We start from the raw sequence: 18,458 nt of genomic DNA on the forward strand, positions 1-18,458 counted from the left end.
CTTGTATTATATCAAAGAGAACATTCTTGTATTATATCAAAGAGAACATTACTTCTAAACAGCAAGTAATCTCTGCACATCTTTAAAGCAGATGGAGAAGAATTTTAGAGCCTAGAGCCAAAACATGAAAAAGTTCACCTCAAGGTTTCTACATAACGAATAGTTGCAGGTGATTGAACACATAGGAGAGCTTCTTGTGAAGAACACAAGAATCTCAAATGCACAGATAGTTACAAAATGGTTACCTTTTTATTGACATTTCTATCAGCAATGTTGTTCTTATGTTCTTCCCCTTTACTACAATGTCCAATTTTCTAGCATCAAATGTTTTATCAAAGAGAATGCAAATATCCCAGGTGATCATAATTTCTTCATTCTCCGCAGTTCTGTCAAGGCATCAAAAGCCCAAAATTTTAATATAACTCATAATTTGTCTTTTCATGGCTTATAGTACCCAATGGAAATATCTAGAGATGGTATGTTGCACATATTCATTCAACTACAGACAAGAGTTAGAAAAGACTCAGAGGTAAGAAAATGTAAGAAGCTCAGGAGATGGACAAGGCCAGGTATGAAATGAGACCTACATGACTGAGGTCTCCTTCAGCAATTCATCCAACCCCATATTAGCTACTGTGATCAGTTGTTGCCTGCAGATTACGCACGTCTCCCTTCTGTAAGTCCTACAGGATTGACTGGGCTGTGAATATTCTAGGGCAGGGATAGCCAACTCCGGTCCTCAAGAGCCACAAACAGGTCTGATTTTCAGGATATACACAAGAATTATGCAAGAGATATATTTGCATACAATGGAAGCAGTGCCTGGAAATCTATCTCATGCATATTCATTGTGGATATCCTGAAAAACAAGACGGTTTGTGGCACTTGATGACCAGAGGTGGCCACCACTGGTCTAGGTTGTGATTGCCTGAATGCTCTCCTTGTTTCAGTTGGTTAGTCACCCCTGACTTTACTGCCACATTCCTCCTCCTTATCCTTATCCTACTCTCCCTGGCTGAACTCTCTTTCTCTATCTCTTCATCAATCTTCTATGGTGTGATAACCATGCGAGGTCCAGAAATGGTGCAAAAATATGTTATATAATTGTCCATGTAATGAGTCGTGCAGATTTCCTTGCATTAATGATTACCACTTAAAGTTCTTGGAAAGCAGATTGCTTCATTAGCAGACTGATTTTCTTATTAAAATACGTACATACACATCCATTTTTTATGTACAGGCAATGCATTTTATGACCTGCGCCAAACAAGTTTCACAAGCTTAAAGTGCCATACAAAGCCCTTGATGGATACCACAGTGCTTAACATATACATGACCAGGTGTTTGCATGTATATAAGTGCCTGCATAGTTTGCTGAATAGCCCCGTAATGTTCTCCTACTGCATACCACCCATCCTTTGCTCACTCACTTTCGCCATTCGCATATTCCCTCTGCTCATCCACTTTATTCAGCACTCAGTCCTCCTCATGCTCACCTCTTTTCACCAGCTATTTTGTAATCCTTTCACTCCTGTTGTCCTCCCCTTTTCCCACCACCCTGCCGGTCATTGGATAATCTCCAGCAAATTGAGATTTCTATCTTTGCCTGTGGTAAATTTTGAATGGAAGTATTGAGGCTTCTACCCTTAGCAGAATTTAAAACCAGGGAATCCTGCCTGGATAAAATATCCCACTTCCACTTCTATTTCCCTACCCTTTCTGCCTTGAGACAAAAAGTTTACTTTCAGAGGTGTGTTCGAATCTACCACAGAAATTTTTTATTAACCTTTAATTCTTGCAGCACATCATGCATAAATAAACCAGTCAGTTTATTGTAAAAATATTTTCTTTATTTCACAGATACAGAAAGGCATGAATAAATATCTCTAAATGACTAAGAATCACTTTTATGTTCAAATCTTAACTTTACCAGAGTATATCCTACAATCAATGCAAGAACCATTAAAAAAGTAATTGAAATTATTAATATCAGATAAATGTCTATTAATGTCATTTTTTTAGAAATTAATACATTTCTAATACATCTGCCAATGTAGAAACAATAGCAATTTAAAGGTTCTCATATACTTGAATAAAAATTATATTTACCAATTTATCTGAAGCACCCCGCTCTGTGTCTCTCTCAATCACGTGCGAAGAAAGTCTAAGTAGCACCTCTCCCTCTCCCTCAAACTGCCACTGTTTTATACACTTAAGACCCTTTGATCCAGGGTCGCTGTTACACTTCCATCAACACATCTATATTTTAGCCTTTGAAGAAGACCTTGACTATGGTTCAATCAATTTTTCATATCAGAACAGTAAAATATAGGATTTATTCTTATTCTGTTTATAGCTTCGCCCATTTTTGATTTTTAATTGGATTTCTTTTGTAGTTCTAAGAGAAAATCTTTTTCACTCCCTTCTGTCACAAGAGTCACGCTTAATTTATTGGCCATCTGTTTTTAGGGTGGTCAATCATGACACCTGCTTCTAGGATGCTCAATGTCATAAAATGCAGGTGTTTTCTTACTTGAGATAAGAGAAAGTGGTAAACAACTGTACTCTCAAAGTCTGAAAGTGGGACAAAGGTGAAATCTTGAGGTTTTAAGTAGGGGAAAGGTGAAAGCTATGTGCTGGAGCTTTTTCAGCACAGCCATGACCGATGTCATGGTTTTTAAAAGTAAAGGCTTATGGGTATTAAATGCTAACATGTTTTTTTTTATGGCTAATTGATTACTGACTTCACTAAATATAAGTAATTATCAATAAAGCACAAAATATTAAGATATTTTCTGACATGCCTGCCTAGAAATGATCATTGAGAGGATAATGAATAAATCCTGTGGGGAGCTTGCAGTCCCACGGGTACAAAGCTAGAACATTTGCAAAGGGAAACTTTGTGCAATTTCCTTTTGAAAATTCAAGAGTAAAATGTTTATTTATTTATTTATTTAAAATATTTATATTCCACCTTTATTGACTATGTCATGCTAGGCGGATTACAAAGCAAACAAAAAACAAAAGATAACATAAAACAAATCACAAATCAACAGACATTAAAATTACTAAAAAGAAAACTGCACTTACTGAAATGTTTCTTTAAAACAGAACAGTTTTAACTGCCTTCTGAAACAGTTTATAAGCAGATATTTCATAAGGCTCATCTGTTAAACTGTTCCAAAGCATAGCACCCCCCGAGAGACTTTGTTCGTTGCCTTGTATCTTGAAAATGCATGGCTTTTGCTGATGGCATCTCAAGGTATTTTCTATCAGCCAAATGTAATGTTTACCCATTTAAAAAATTTTTGATTATTGTCCCTGGTGTTCTAATATTAGCATTCACTGTATCATGCTTTAATCTTGACAAGATAAATCATTTTCAACAGGCATAACTGCAGGATGTCAAATCGTATTCACCTGCAAGATCAGCCCAGCAGCTAATTCAGGAACCTGTCTGATGATGCCTTACCTAACCAGGATCCACATTTACAGCAACATCCCTTTTTATTTTTTGAAATTCAAAAAGATGCAGATAGGGTCCATAATCAATCTTCCATGCCCTACTGGGGTGCCACGAATTGTTTAATGTCTTTCCTTCCACGGGGCTTTAAAAATAACTTTGCTTCTTTCAAGTCTGACAGTTCCAACATGCTATTTCTAATCAAACCTTGCACACAGCTCCTGATTTAAAAGCTTGTTTTTCTCTAAGCAAGTGTTATTCCAAATAAAAGGCCACATGGGCTTTGTCAGCCTCCGTCTTTACAGTATTTAATTGTTACTTTATATTTCATGGAATGGCTGTTTCAATAATACCATCTCAAAATGTTCTTTCAGAACTCACTCTCACATTGCCACAACTGCGGATACCTCACAGAGCCGTCATTCTCTTCATCAACACACTGCACCCGTGCAGTCACAGAACTTTCTCAAGCCTCTTCCAGCTGCTTTTATATAATTATATTTTCTAATCTTTCTCTGCATTAAAAGCCCAATTTGCTGCCTCCTACAATGCATTAGCATCTTCTTGAAATCCATTAGCAGTATCACAGGCTCTGCAGAATCCTTCCCTCTTCAAAATACTCTTTTTTTTTTTTTTTTACTATTAAGGCACTGTGCTGATACAGCCAAAGATTATGAATATTTAAGACAGAATGCAGCAGGAAAGTGGGACCAAGCCTGTCCTGTCACTGTTCCTGTGGCATTTTAAGCCTTTTCTTAGGACATCTATAACATGGTACGTGTTCTTTTAAATTATTATGCTGTTACAGTTAAAAAAATAAAAAAAAAGACATGGAGCTCATACTGTGACTCAAGCCACAGTGCAGCATGCTGGGGGGGGAGCTCAGATACACTGTATCACGAGCTTTGTCAGGTGATACTGAAGGACCTAAAAACACAGACCTTAGAGGAGAGCAGGGATGTGATAGAATGAACCTTGAAAGAGATGGCAGAGGTACCCAAATGGGGGGGGGGGGGGGGGGGGAATTCGGATTGTGGCTCCCATAATGAAGAGTGTAGACTTGGGCAATAACCATGCGGAGCGAGAAATTATTTGCCGCTCTAGATGCCTGAGCTTTCAGGGTTGGGTGAGCCATCCAAAGGTTAGGTATCTATTAACCAGCTCACAAAGTCATACAGGCCCATGCAACCCTGTGGGCAGTTCTTCTCCAGAACTGAGGAGAAAGTGAGGCAAGAAAAAAGAGCTCTCTCCCAGGACAGGAGCAAGAAAGAGCTAAAAGCTTTCTGGAGGAAAGACTGGGCAGGGAGTGTTCTTCTACCATTAGGCATCCTATTTACTGGCTTGGCCTTTATATTCTGCTAGCTTTCAATGGACCAATCAAATCCAGTTATTGGGTCAACAAGTCAAAGGCATAGGAGCAAAGAGTCAATTCAATTGGGAGAATACTGTCCTTATCGCTTTAGAGTCAGACGTACTACCTAACCTAAATTGAATCTGTATGCAGAAGCTGTTTTTATACCTTGAGGAGCTAGGGAAGAAGAGTGGAGGAGCTAGGGAAGAAGAGAAGTGCCTGTGGTTTGGTGCAGAAATGCGGCTGAAGAAGATGACCATAGAAAGGTGAGAAGAGGAACTTCTGCTGTTGTCTACCTCCTTTGGTGCCAGTGGCATTAAAGGAGCCTCCACTACTGCAGAAGAAGTGGCGGTGCAATGCAGACGTGTGCCTGAAAAGAGGAAGCTGCTATGGGGCTGCCATGGATCGTGATGCTTCCCTGATGAGCGGGACTTCAGTGAGGGAGCCGGCACTGCACAGGGACAGCCAGGATCGTGCAGGACTCCCGGAGACTGTGAGGCTGTAGCAAGGGAGAGGGACCCTGAAAGTGCTGTGGCTTCTGGAGCACTTGCTGACAGAGGGGAAAAGCAGCTGCTTGATTTAATAATCACTGCAAGGAAATTGAAGCCCCGCAGATTGGAAAGAAAGAGCTGAGACTGCCCAGAACATTTCTTAAAGAGACAGCCTCAGATCCAAATGGAGATTTCTTAAAGGGACAGTGCCAAGTTAAAGCAGCAGTTTTTCGAACCTGGGCCTCTGGAGTAGGTTTCAGTGTCTATGGATGCTGAATGTCACTGAGGGCCCCATCATCTCCAAAGAGGCATTTAAGTTGAAATTCATACCACTCCTGAAGAAAAGGAGATAGAAGATGATGCCAGCCCCATTCAGGAGCTACAAGGAAAAGAATTTGGGAAGTCACTACTGTGAAAAAAAGTGCCACTGATCTTACTGCACTATTCATGAGAGATGGCATCATGCCCTGAGGGCATAGAAGAACTTCTACAGAGGGAAAGAAGGGACTTCCATCAACTGAGAACACCACACAATTTGGGATGGGAGATGACCATCAGGCATCATGTCTTGAGAATATAGACCCAAAATGTCAAAGTGAAATTACAGAGGAAAATGACACTGAATGACAAGAGGATGTACCACCTGAAGAAACAGCTAGTTCCAGTGAGTATGTTTTAGAGCCACCTGTTATTCAGCCATCTTCAGACGAAGTATGTTACAGTGGTATGGAGGTCTAATGCAAATGAGACTATCTTCAAATGAACAGGTTTGGATTGTAACTTGTAAACCAAGATTATCTTAGAGATATTTTTCTCTGTTTTTTTTTGCTGTTCGTTGTTTTGTCATCTGCTTGCTATATAGGGTCCATTTGTTGAAGGCTTTAATATGGGGCCTGTATACATCTTTCTGAGGTTGCAGTTGTTTGAAGACTTGCAAGTATCCTGGACTTTGTGTAGTATTGAGATGCTATCCTACAATCAACTAGGTGACCTAGCTTTACAAGCAGCCTAGAAGAACTGAAGAGGTTATAGTATTGATGTTCCGAAGACTGTATTATTTAATAGCACAGCTTTAACTAGATCATGGAAGATTTAGAATATTTTTGAAGTTTCCAACAACTTGTTCATTCATTATGGTTTGATGTGGCTCTACTTCCTGCCCCAGTGGTAGGGGAGGGGAAACACCACTGTTGCTGCCCCATGTGCACTCAAATGCCGATGCCGCCTCTTCCTGCGATGACCTGGGACACGCGCTGATCTTCCTCCTGCTTCAGGCCATGACTGCATGACCTTTCCTTCTTCCCACCCCTGCAGACCCACCACTTCCTCTTCCATGCTGCACAGGTGGGAAGAAGAAAAGACTATGCAGGTGCCAGCCCCAGACCCATGGCTCTCTAGGCGGCTGCATAGTGCTTCCACTGGCTCCCGTTTCCACTGCTCACGGCCTGGTGACCTTCCTCTCCTGCCGTAAGCGAGTTGGGCTCAGTTTGCGGCCACCAACCTCTCAGCTGGCACCCCCTCCTGACTGTCACCCAGAGTGGACGGCACCCCCCACCCCCTTAGTTCGCCACTGGCCAGAGCCAAAGAGATGCTGTGGTGAATAGGGAGAGACATAACTAGTAGAAATAAAAATTTGATATTGCCTCTGCTCAGGCCATTAGTGGGCTCTCACTCAGAATACCACAATTAGGGACCGAGCGCACTGTTTAACCCGTGACTGGACACGAGTTTTGGATCCGCATCTATAACCCCTTATGCTATAAGGAGATTAGCACTTCCAAAACACGTGTCCAACCCCTCCCCCCCCCCCTGCAAAACTAATAGCACTCATCACATGTAAATGCATATTGATGAGTCTATTAGTTATTCTCCCCAGATCTAAAAAAAACCAGTGCACCAACCTGCACATTTTTACACTCAGAACTTAACACGTTAATTTCTGAGCAGCCCATAAAACTGTACAGAAAAGCAGAAAATACTGTTTTTCTGTACATCCTCTGACTTAATATTGGGGCAATATTAAGTTGGTGGAACCAAAAGGTTAAGAAAATGTTTTTTAAAGTGCCAGCGGTCAGATTAGGGAAATGGACACTCAATTAATGAGCATCCATTTTCCTAACCCGTGGCTGAGCACATGCACGATCGTAAAATTCAGCAACCGTTTCCTAACCCACTGACAGCCACCTCTCCTGGGCGCTCACTGCCAAGGAGGCGCTAGGGGTGCGCATTTGTCCCTAGCACCTCCTTGGCAGCGCGACCCCTCATTTAAATATTGAATCGTGCACCCAGGAAAGGTGGCTGGGCACGCATTAGGAAAGCGGGCGCTCAACAGAGCGCCCATTTTCTGCACCCATTTATTGCATCAGCCCCTTGGTTCTTGAGGTTATATCTTCAAAAGGATATGCATAGGCTAGAAGGAAGGCGCTCATAATGTTGTAATATCTGCTCCTAAAGCCATATGAAATGGGACTTAAGGGACCTAAATATGTACAGTATTTCCTAGAGGAAAAGAAAAGACAAGAACATTCAAACACCTAAAAGATATTGGTAACGCACACAGAGTAAATCTTTTTAAGCTTTCCAAGAAAAGGAAAGTTGTATCGATTGTGTAAAAAGGAATCTGTCCGTCCGTAGGCACAATAACTCTCCAGAAAAGGAACAGAAATTAACCAAATTTGGCAAGTGGGAAGAAAATGTGACTATCTCGGCTGAGGTTGAAAATCAGAAGTATTGGGTCAGTACCTTCAGAGAAACAAACCTTCAAAAAATAAAAGCATTGTTTTCTATGGCAGGGGGTGCTTAAACCGGTCCTACGGGGCCCCCCCCCAACTCCCAGCCAGTCTGGATATGCTGAAAACCCGACTGACTGGGGTGGGGGGGGCCCCGTAGGCCCGGTTTGAGCACCCCCTGTTCTATGGGCTACAATTAAAACTGCAGCATGTTTACTACCAATCCATTCCAAACACCTCCTCCCTCATCCTTCCAGCAGTTTGGCCCAAAGTAACACAGGCAGAGGGAAAAAAAAGGAAAAACAATTAAAGTAACTGTTAGCAGATGGCATCAAAAAGTGGTTTCAAAGTCTCCTCCCCAAAATTTCCAAAGTCACACTCCTCATAACCCATACCACATACTCCCGCCTACATACATATAAATGAACACACTCACGCACAACCCCCTCCACACAAGCCAATAACCTGCACCCTCCTACATTGATCCGTACACATGTATCCCACACACATATCCACTCCTCAACACAACCACACAGTCCTATATATACATACCCAACCCATCTCTTCCTATACCCTATCCACTTTTCCACCTAACTGTACACACACTCATTACCTCCACATAATCTCCACACCTCCACATGACCACACAAATCCACATCTCCCACATGCATATGCACACATCTCCATATGCCATCCATGCTCCTACAGCCACATACATACCATGATACCATATCCCTATACACCCCACTCACTTGTCACCCACACCATATATACCCACATACACCCACACATTCCTACACCCCCATGGCCACCATAACTACACTCACCCAGCCCCATGCAAGCCCACAGTCCACACACTTCTACACCCGCACACCCATCATTACTCCCAATACACTTTTACGTCTGCATATATGCACCCTCCACATGCTCACAGATACAATCACACATCCCCTCACATAAACACCAACACACTCTCTTCAAGGACGGGCAGTGCTCTGAAACGAAATACATTTTCCCGAAATTTTGGAAAAATTCGTATTTTGTGTTAGTGCGCGCTAACGGGAGTTAGCGCGCGCTAACTTTAAAATGTGAGTGTGTGCTAACATGAGATTAGGGAACCACAAAAAAAAAATCCCGAACTGAGCAAAAAAACTAAATTACCCATGGTGGACCCGAACCGAACCACGAAATGAAAAAAAAAACAAAAAACGATATACATCTCTAGACTAGAAACACATGGTGGTTCCTGTTTTTTGTTTTGTTTTTACAGAAAGTGGCAGACCATGATGAGGACAGTAGATGATGAGGGCTACCAAGGGATCTCATACTTTACATACTTGATGCACCTGAGAGTAAGGGACTTCCTAGAGTTAGTGATGTTTTGTGGGAACTAATAAATATAGTGGGTATTTTAACCTGAGTGTGAAGGTGGGCAACAGCTCTGGGAGAAACAGGAATGAGTTGGGGCGCCTGTGCACTAGCTTATTCAGGATGTATGCACCAGATAGAATTTTTCCTATCTAAGGGCCTGAGTCACTAAGGCATTTCTCCCATTCTGAGTCTACGGGAAAATGCTTTGATGAATCAGGCCCTAAGGATGCAAAGCTTAGTGGAGCAACAGAGACCCCTTCATGAGTTGCCTGTGAACATAGAGATCAGTGTGGAGCACCCTCTGGGGCATCCAGATTGGTTACACTTAATACAAGCAGTACAACTCCTGTAGTCCTTCGAAGATACCACAGAGGATCTGAATTCAACAACAGCCACCCTGGGCAAGGTCATCCCCATAGTAAATATTTTGGAGGAGATGTTATAAGGATTCTGAAAGGAGCAGAGACTGGCACTAGAAGTGCTGATGCTCATGAACTCTTTTCAGATTAAACTGCAAAATCAGCTCAAACCCTTCGGCCAGCTGGATCCTTATTTGCTTTTTATCCTGGATGAATCCTGGTGAAAGGGAGTATCACTTTAAAGTCCAATAATCTGACTTATTGGAAGGAGAAACTTGGGAGCAAGAATGGAAGTACCAGAGGCAGAGGGACAGTTGGGATGCAGCAGAGAAAAGAACAGTACTGCCAGCATCTGCAACATCCTAAAAACTACCACATTTTCTCCCACTGTAACCCCCAGACACACACACACACACACACATCCATGGCCAAAACATAATGAGCTCTTCTATCACAGACCTTAGCTTCAGTGGTTCTGGGCCCATCCCTATACACTGTTATCTGTATACAGTGAGGTATTTAAATATCACAATGTGTTTGTTTCTTTCAGCAACAGTATTATTTGGGATCTTAGCTACTGTGTCTAGCATTTTGTAGATATAGGCCTGGATTCACTAATGCTGCAAGGCTTAGTGAATCCCGGTGCTAAAAGGGGTTGGGGGGCGAAGCAGGGGGCAGTCCTGCGCTAGCTGGCAGCGATCGCATTGCCGCGGTGTGATCGCTGCCGGCATCGCGCCAAATAACTACACCATAAAAGGTATAGTTATTCAGTGCGAAGTAGGCAGCGAAAAGGCTCCTTACCTTTTCGCTGTCGGCACCGTCTTCATGGAGTCGGCCCCAGTGATGCCCTGACTCCTCCTCTTCCGGGGCCGACTTCGACCCGATGTAGCTAGCGCAGCCCTGCACTAAGCTTTCTAGCTATCGCACTCTTGCGCTGGTAGTGCAAGCGTGCGATAGCCTTAGAAAATAAGGCCTAGGGTATATTTGTAAAATGCACAGTCTATACCTGTACATATATATGCTCATAGTCTGTCTAAAAATGTCCTTAACTTAGATACAGAGAAGGGCAACCAAAATGATAAAGGGGATGGAACAGCTCCCCTATGAGGAAAGGCTGAAGAGGTTAGGGCTGTTCAGCTTGGAGAAGAGATGGCTGAGGGGGGATATGATAGAGGTCTTTAAGATCATGAGAGGTCTTGAACGAGTAGATGTGACTCGGTTATTTACACTTTCGGACCTCACACGTCACCTAGATAGGATTTTAGACAGTGCTGGGGAGGAGCTGGCTGTCGTGGTGCATGTGGGTACCAACGACATAGGAAAATGTGGGAGGGAGGTTCTGGAAGCCAAATTTAGGCTCTTAGGTAGAAAGCTTAAATCCAGAATCTCCAGGGTAGCATTCTCTGAAATGCTCCCTGTTCCACGCGCAGGTCACCAGAGGCAGGCAGAGCTCCAGAGTCTCAATGCGTGGATGAGATGATGGTGCAAGGAAGAGGGATTCAGTTTTGTTAGGAACTGGGGAACCTTTTGGGGAAGGGGGAGTCTCTTCCGAAGTGATGGGCTTCACCTTAACCAGGATGGAACCAGACTGCTGGCGCTAACCTTTAAAAAGGAGATAGAGCAGCTTTTAAACTAGAACAAAGGGGAAAGCCGACAGTCGCTCAGCAGCGCATGGTTCGGAGAGAGGTATCTTCAAAGGATACTAATGATGCATTAGAATTAGGGCATCCCGACAGTGAGGTTCCAATAATTAGAAAAATAGTCCAAGTGCCTGTAACTAAAAACTCACCTGAGCTAAAAGATTCTAACTTATCCCTATCAATTAAAAAGCAGAATGAAAATACAAACAAAAACCAAACTTTGAAATGTTTGTATGCTAATGCCAGAAGTCTAAGAAGTAAGATGGGAGAATTAGAATGTATAGCAGTGAATGATGACATAGACTTAATTAGCATCTCAGAGACATGGTAGAAAGAGGATAACCAATGGGACAGTGCTATACCAGGGTACAAATTATATTGCAATGATAGAGAGGAGCACCCGGGAGGAGGTGTGGGGCTTTATGTCCGGGATGGCATAGAGTCCAACAGGATAAACATCCTGCATGAGACTAAATACAAAATTGAATCTCTATGGGTAAAAATCCCTTGTGTGTCGGGGATGACTATAGTGATAGGAGTATACTACCGTCCACCTGGTCAAGATGGTGAGACGGACAGTGAAATGCTAAGAGAAATTAGGGAAGCTAACCAAATTGGTAGTGCAGTAATAATGGGAGACTTCAATTACCCCAATATTGACTGGGTAAATGTATCATCGGGACATGCTAGAGAGATAACGTTCCTGGATGGAATAAATGATAGCTTTATGGAGCAATTGGTTCAGGAACCAACAAGAGAGGGAGCAAATTAGATCTAAATATCAGTGGAGCACAGGACTTGGTGAGAGAGGTAACGGTGGTGGGGCCGCTTGGCAATAGTGATCATAATATGATCAAATTTGATTAATGACTGAAAGAGGAACAGTGTGCAAATCCAAGGCTCTCGTGCTAAACTTTCAAAAGGGAAACTTTGATAAAATGAGAAAAATTGTTAGAAAAAAACTGAAAGGAGCACCTACAAAAGTAAAAAATATCCAAGAGGCATCATCATTGTTAAAAAATACCATTCTAGAAGAACAGTCCAGATGTATTCCACACATCAACAAAGGTGGAAAGAAGGTAAAGCGATTACCGGCATGGTTAAAAGGGGAGGTGAAAGAAGCTATTTTAGCGAAAAGATCTTCATTCAACAATTGGAAGAAGCATCCAACAGAAGAAAATAAGATAAAGCATAAATGTTGACAAGTTAAATGTAAGACATTGATAAGACAGGCTAGGAGAGAATTTGAAAAGAAGGTGGCTGTAGAGGCAAAAACTCACAGTAAAAACTTTTTTAAATATATCCGAAGCAGAAAGCCTGTGAGAGAGTCAGTAGGATCATTAGATGATCGAGGGGTTAAAGGGGCACTCAGAGAAGATAAGGCCATCGCAGAAAGATTAAATGATTTCTTTGCTTCGGTGTTTACTAAAGAGGATGTTGGGGAGGTACCCGTAATGGAGAAGGTTTTCATGGGTAATGATTCAGATTGACTGAATCAAATCACGGTGAACCTAGAAGATGTGGGAAACCTGATTGACAAACTGAAGAGTAGTAAATCACCTGGACCAGATGGTATACACCCCAGAGTTCTGAAGGAACTAAAAAATGAAATTTCAGACCTATTAGTAAAAATTTGTAACCTATCATTAAAATCATCCATTGTACCTGAAGACTGGAGGATAGCAAATGTAACCTCAATATTTAAAAAGGGCTCCAGGGGCGATCTGGGAAACTACAGACTGGTTAGCCTGACTTCAGTGCCAGGAAAAATAGTGGAAAGTGTTCTAAACATCAAAATCACAGAACATATAGAAAGACATGGTTTAATGGAACAAAGTCAGCATGGCTTTACCCAAGGCAAGACTTGCCTCACAAATCTGCTTCACTTTTTTGAAGGAGTTAATAAACATGTGGATAAAGGTGAACCGGTAGATGTAGTATACTTGGATTTTCACAAGGTGTTTAACAAAGTTCCTCATGAGAGGCTTCTAGGAAAAGTAAAAAGTCATGGGATAGGTGGTGATGTCCTTTCGTGGATTACAAACTGGCTAAAAGACAGGAAACAGAGAGTAGGATTAAATGGACAATTTTCTCAGTGGAAGGGATTGGACAGTGGAGTGCCTCAGGGACCTGTATTGGGACCCTTACTTTTCAATATATTTATAAATGATCTGGAAAGAAATATGACGAGTGAAATAATCAAATTTGCAGATGACACAAAATTGTTCAGAGTAGTTAAATCACAAGCAGATTGTGATAAATTACAGGAAGACTTTGTGAGACTGGAAAATTGGGCATCCAAATGGCAGATGAAATTTAATGTGGATAAGTGCAAGGTGATGCATAAAGGGAAAAATAATCCATGCTATAATTACACAGTGTTGGGTTCCATATTAGGTGCTACAACCCAAGAAAGAGATCTAGGCGTCATAGTGGATAACACATTGAAATCGTCGGTTCAGTGTGCTGCGGCAGTCAAAAAAGCAAACAGAATGTTGGGAATTATTAGAAAGGGAATGGTGAATAAAACGGAAAACATCATAATGCCTCTGTATCGCTCCATGGTGAGACCGCACCTTGAATACTGTGTACAATTCTGGTTGCCACATCTCAAAAAAGATATAATTGCGATGGAGAAGGTACAGAGAAGGGCTACCAAAATGATAAGGGGAATGGAACAGCTCCCCTATGAGGAAAGACTAAAGAGGTTAGGACTTTTCAGCTTGGAGAAGAGACGGCTGAGGGGTGATATGATAGAGGTGTTTAAAATCATGAGAGGTCTAGAACGGGTAGATGTGAATCGGTTATTTACTCTTTCGGATAGTAGAAAGAATAGGGGGCACTCCATGAAGTTAGCATGTGGCACATTTAAAACTAATCGGAGAAAGTTCTTTTTTACTCAACGCACAATTAAACTCTGGAATTTGTTGCCAGAGGATGTGGTTAGTGCAGTTAGTATGGCTGTGTTTAAAAAAGGATTGGATAAGTTCTTGGAGGAGAAGTCCATTACCTGCTATTAAGTTCACTTAGAGAATAGCCACTGCTATTACTAGCAATGGTAACATGAAAAAGATGTCGTTTTTGGGTACTTGCCAAGTTTTTATGGCCTGGATTGGCCACTGTTGGAAACAGGATGCTGGGCTTGATGGACCCTTGGTCTGAACCAGTATGGCATTTTCTTATGTTCTTATAGAAGGACTAGGGGGCATTCCATGAAGTTAGCAAGTAGCACATTTAAGACTAATCGAAGTAAATTCTTTTTCACTCAACGCACAATAAAGCTCTGGAATATGTTGCCAGAGGATGTGGTTAGTACAGTTAGTGTAGCTGGGTTCAAAAAAGGTTTGGATAATTTCTTGGATGAGAAGTCCATTAACGGCTATTAATCCAATTTACTTAGGGAATAGCCACTGCTATTAATTGCATCAGTAGCATGGGATCTTCTTAGTGTTTGGATAATTGCCAGGTTCTTGTGGCCTGGTTTGGCCTCTGTTGGAAACAGGCTGCTGGGCTTGATGGACCCTTGGTGTGACCCAGCATGGCAATTTCTTATGTTCTTATGTACTATCACAGTGAAAGAAGAACTTAATGTGGTTACAGTTGCTGATCCAAGCTTCCTTGATAATCAAAGCCAGGAAGTGGCCATGTCAGGATATCCTATTTTCAGAAAGGACAGGGTAAGTAAAAATGAGGAAGGTCTACCTGGTAGGGACAAACTAAAAGCCAATGTACATCATGAGTAAGAAGCAACTGAGCCATTGTGGGTTGTCTTGAAAAAAACTAAGGAGGATAATAACTATCTGGGAGTAATCTATAGTCTGCGATCAACAGTAGAAGAAGTAATTATGGAGTGACTAGAAACCATCCAAAGATAGGTAACAAAGAAGAGTTGCTATTAATGGGGAACTTAAAGCTTCAGATATAGATTGAAGTGTTCAGTTACAGTAAGCAGAGGTTTACTGGAATCCTTGCAGAAAATATTTATCAAGCAATATTGTTAAGGATCTCACTCAACAAGAGATGATGCTAGAGCTGGTACTGACAAATGGAGAGATATTATTGAGTTTAGAACATGGGATAACCTGTGGTCTAGTGTTTACCATATGGTGTGTTTAGAACATGAGAACTGCCATACTGGGTCTAACAACTCCAGTATCCTGTTTCAAAAAGTATCCAATCTAGGTTACAGGAAAAAGCCACCACCCTCCTTACCTCCCTAGTCCCAAGAAGTCCTTTAGACTCAGATGCAGCAAATGCGCAAAGGATCAGATCCTCCAGTAGCCCTCATCATCCACTTCCCTAATCATGTTCCTGCCACCAGGAACAGTCATGTGTTTCCAGCCTAAACATCAGCCCTCCATCATCCCTCTTATCACTGCTAAGAAATGGACCAAGGTATGGCTCTGGCCCATTATCTAGGTGTGAAATACAGCCCATACGTAATCTATTGGCACACCCCCACCAGAGCTTCTGCCTGACCTCACTTCATCCAGCTGACACCAATGTGCCATCAGGGAGACATAAGCATGTGTCGTATCCTGGCTGGTCCATATGTTGCTGGTGAAATGGAAGCAGCTACGTCCACTGTCTTAGCCAGCTGTGCATGTACCTGGTTACAGCACTGCGTATACAGACTAGAGATCACACACCTACTAAATGATAGGGATGTGCATTCATTTTACCCAAATTGGAAATCTTGATAAATGAATCCAAATAAAAAATGGACTCATTCCTAAACAAACCAAAATTATTCTGATTTTTCAGTTTGCTAAGTAATGCATGTTAGCAAACAGCACACAGTATATACTGGCACATTCAAACCCTCCCTCCCCCCCGCCCCCAATCTCTGGGTATGGAATGGTCTATTACCAACACTCCACATTCTCCTTGAGGAAGAGCACCTTTGTAAATTTATTTTGTAAACCGTTGTGATGGCGAAACCAAACGACAGTATATAAAACTCGATAAATAAATAAATAAATAGATAAATAAAATTTTTACTCCCTCTTCAACTCTTACCAATAATAGTATGGAATAGCAGGGACCAACCCCAAATTCTGAGTACTACAGTATGGTAGCAGTGACCACCATCATAAAATTCAGAAAAATACTACATAGCAAAAATACATTTACCAGGTCTCCTGGAGAAGACCTCACCATTAGAAAGGCATCCTTAGCATCTTCCACTCAAAGGAGTGGGAAAAACATTGGGCTCTCAAGCTCCTTCCACCAACAACCCAATACAGGGAACACCTACTGGCAAGGAGGGAAGTGTCCCACCAACAGCAGCACTACCCATGCCAGCACTGGCAAGAAACATTACAGAAAACTTCAGCACACTCTAAAAACCTTTACTTAGGCCCATCTCCAGGGATGAGGACAGAAACTCTATTGACAATTTATTTTCTTTTCACATAAGCTTATGGTAGCGGGAACCACCACAAAATAATAGCAAAAAAAAATACCATCTATAATCTAGGCACCATAAGGCCTCTTTCACCAATCCAGATATAGGGAAGACCACCAATGCAGATGGTTCTGTCCCAAAAATGGAGCCACTCATACCTGCAAGGCAGGGAACAGTTACAGAAAAAATCTCCACACCTCTCAAAAACCATTCTCTTCAAGTATTATTTCTCCTTTTTAGAAACTTGACTTTCTACTATACAAACAGGAAATTCCAGGGAGAACTGCACCTGGAATTCCACCTGAATACTCTTAAACAGAAAGTATTTGTGACCCCAAAGAAATATCCAAAAATCTTCAGAAAGAGAAAAGAAAGGGAACAGATTACATCTGTGCCTCTGAACTCCTATAAAAATATTACGGGTCCAAATACGTAGAATTCTGATTCAAACCAGTATCTCTAGGATCCTTGCTTCTCTCATAACCTCAGACTGGCAAAATAACAACACCAATGTATCAATAATTAACAAGGAAAGGAGTTACAAATAAACTGAACATCTTTATTTTAAGTATATTTTTATTGTTTTTCTCCATTATTTTAGAGTTCTAAAGTTTTCATTAGTAACCCATTTATAGTATGTTTAACTAGCAATCATTTAATAACTGTACCATTCTGAAGTTGTAGCAACCACACAATAAGATACGGATGGGGTAACCTAATCAATCACATCCAATACCATTACGTAGTATATAAGTTAGAGATATCAAAATACAATCACATGCCCCAACTGTTCTTAATTATAGAACACAATAAGTGTACATTCCCACCCCTGTACATGGGAGCAACTGCACACTGCTAGTCCTTCATGGTAACCATGAAATCCCAGCATCATACACTATCTTCTAGAGATGTGAATCGGAACCAGAATCGGTTCGGATTTCAGTTCCGATTCACATCTCTACTATCTTCAATGATGCTTGACTTGCCAGTACCACTTGCTTGAAGATTGAGGTAGATGGTTAAAAGTCAGCAGAAGGAGCACAAACACACCCTCCCACAAAGACTACTAAACACAACTAGAATGCACTGCTCAGCTTTAAACCTATCATCATTAATAATAATATCAGTAATGTAAATGTTTAATATTAACAAAAGGATCACTCATATCCCTTGTCATCTTCATCTGCCAGAGGGAGAGGATCATAGTGATCTGGATGGGGTTTCTTGACCAAAGCTCCATTGGGCAACCTGCATTCAATCTGTACTTTGTCCACCCACTCATCCCATTGATGGTATCGCACAGCATACTTGAGAACATTACATCTAAATTTCATCTCCCTCACCCTATTCTCTAATTCTTTGGGGTAGTCGGGATGATACCTCATGAACTCTTTGTCATATTATCCTTGATTATGCATTTGTCAGCATGCTCAAAGATCCTCTCTTCCCGTTGCCTTGCCACGTACTTAATGACACATACAGGCACATATGGATAATACAGGCCAAAAAGGGCACTTATTTTCCACCAAACCAATCTTTTAGCCTGAGATGCCCTTCTCAGAGTCTGCCAGTGTTCAGTGGTGCTGTGGACCACCATAACTAGTCACAAACTTCTCTGGGTATGGCGTGGTCTAATACTTCATTTCT

The sequence above is a fragment of the Rhinatrema bivittatum genome, chromosome 2 (genome assembly GCF_901001135.1).
Source record: "Rhinatrema bivittatum chromosome 2, aRhiBiv1.1, whole genome shotgun sequence".
NCBI lineage: Eukaryota > Metazoa > Chordata > Amphibia > Gymnophiona > Rhinatrematidae > Rhinatrema > Rhinatrema bivittatum.